Source organism: Chrysochloris asiatica, unplaced genomic scaffold, assembly GCF_000296735.1.
Source record: "Chrysochloris asiatica unplaced genomic scaffold, ChrAsi1.0 scaffold00201, whole genome shotgun sequence".
Lineage (NCBI taxonomy): Eukaryota > Metazoa > Chordata > Mammalia > Afrosoricida > Chrysochloridae > Chrysochloris > Chrysochloris asiatica.
This window is the reverse complement of record NW_006408719.1, coordinates 1,181,681-1,184,057: the sequence shown is the minus strand read 5'-3', so window position 1 is coordinate 1,184,057 and position 2,377 is coordinate 1,181,681. Positions and strand designations below refer to the sequence as shown.

The 2,377-nt window shown below is 38.2% G+C and overlaps 1 pseudogene; it reads right to left on the bottom strand.

Annotated features, from left to right (window-relative positions):
• Nucleotides 1-1,140: 1,140 nt before the first annotated feature.
• LOC102813217 lies at nucleotides 1,141-2,072 on the bottom strand (annotated as a pseudogene).
• Between the last annotated feature and the right edge of the window lie 305 nt (nucleotides 2,073-2,377).

Sequence of the window (2,377 nt, the reverse complement as noted above, 5' to 3'; positions counted from 1 at the left end):
TATATGAATAGAGATCAATTTATCTTAAGATGCTCACAAGTTTTAAAAAAATGCTACTCACCAAACAAGGATGTAGAACATTATCTTTGTGAATTGTTATGCCAAATGACTAAGTTGTCCCCCACGAGTATGGTTCCAAGCCTTTTTGCCCAGTAAACTAATTCCATGAATTAGCTGGTTATGCTGGAAGGCTCTTAACCATGCAGTTTGTTATGTGGATATATACTGTTCTTGTTAAGTGCTTTGGAGTTCAGTTCTGAAGCGACCCTGTGTAGGGTTTCCAAGGAGCTTCTGGTGGGTTTGAACTGCCAACCTTGTGCCTATTAGTCTTGTGTTTATCCTATGAAGGCACATCAGGATTATGCAGTTTGTTATGAAGAGGCTTCAAACAGTTGGAGAAGTAATTTCATTATCTTTTAATTTTTTGCCACAAGTTTTTTTGAAGACACATCATATATGCAGCACAAATGTGTATATTCTTGTTGTTACTGTTGTGTGCCATCAAGTTGATTCTGACACATAGCAACCCTGTACATGGTTTTCAAGGAGCGGCTGGTGAGCTCAAACAACCTACTTTTTGGTTCTAACTGACTTCGCAGTCCAGTGCATTAACTCATAGCACCAAGCCTATTCATGTACCTGCACTTATTTGCATATGCCTTCCTATATATGTATATGTTGTTTTGGCTATTTTTATTATTTCAAAATTGTATGCTATTACATTTACTGAAATTGTTCCATTTTCTCATGTGCTTCATAGTCTCTGTATTTACCTTGTCAAGCTGTGCTGACTTTACCCACATTTAGATAGGAATTACCTTTCCATCACCAAAATTAGTGTTTACTATCTAGAGTGACTCCCTTTCTTCCTTCCTACTATTCCTGGTAACAGTCAAAGAACTTTGCTTTCCAAGTATATGTCTACTCTTTTTTGTTTGTTTGTTTTGCAAAGGTAGTATTTTTGTTTACAATTGCATGCAACAAGATTCCAATAGAAACATTAGTGAAACCATCTGAACAAAAGCATTGATTTATTGGTGATGGGAATAAATGCACATTGACAGTCTCTGCAGAGAATCAAGCAATCATGCAGGAGCTGCAAATCAGATTGCAATATGGTCTTCCAATGTATTTTGTACCTTAATGACTTTCTCATTTTTTGCCAACTACTCTTTTGAAGTCATTCATATTTGTAGCCTGGACTGGAGTACTAATAAAAGTAAAATATGAAACTCTTGTTGTTTCTTCTTCACCTTGATTGGACTGAACAAATATAGTTACACAGTTAACATCCTGAAACTTAATATAGTTACACTGTTAACTTCTGAAACCTAACATAGCTATACTGTTAACATTCTACAGTTAACATAAGGAAGTGAACAATACCGTCTTCTTTAATATCATCCACTGTTAGTTCCAGAGCTTGTGTTAACTCACTTATTTCTGCCTCCTTAAAATCCATGGACCGGGAAAGATTGATAAAAAAATTTACATACTTAGGACACTGACCATTATCTGGTCCTTGAAATTCCATGGACTAAAGCTTAATAGATGATTGAATGCCATGGTAATAAGAAGCTGCTCATCACAGTCAGATTCCAAGAAGGACAAGTGTTTTCGTAAACAGTTGTTAAATCCATGCTCATCTGTTTCATTAAGACACCCGCAGTCAGCTTTGTTAATAAAAGGCATTAAGCACATGTAGCCTTTGGGGATATCTGTGTTCTCATTGCTTCCAGGGTCATTTTCTAAATGCTGCTTGTTTGGTTTTTTTTTTCTTCTAGTCCCACAGCATCTGCTCCTTGTTACTGATCCATTCTCACTTTGTTTTGGAAAAACAGAAATGTGGGTATTGCCAATATATTATTGGTGACAGCTGTTCCCTGGCACTGATGTACATCCACTTCCAAGAAAACTGCCTATGGATACTTATTGCTCATAGAACTGAATGTAATCCTTAAACATGGCCCACACCCTCTCATGGTGAACTTGAGCATCACCAGTCTGGAGTCCGCTTCACTCAGCTCCGGCTGGAAATCTGGGTCGCCCCTGACCGGCTTCACGCCCACCATCCTCTCATAAACCCCTGAATTCAAAAGTGAAGGGTCTGAAGATCCAGTAGAGAAAGGAGGTGGCTCAGGGAGGTCGAGGATTGGACACAAGAGGTGACGACTGCGTCATGCCAGGAAACTTATATGTCTACTCTTGCCTTTAATTCATTCATACATTTTGTTTTGCAGATTCGTTATTCCTTGTAGTTGAATAGTGTTCCATTGTATGTATGTAGTTTGTTTATACATTCATCCATGAGTGGGCACTGAGGCTGTTTGCATCATTTTGCAATGTGGATAATGCCGCAATGACACCTTCATGTCAG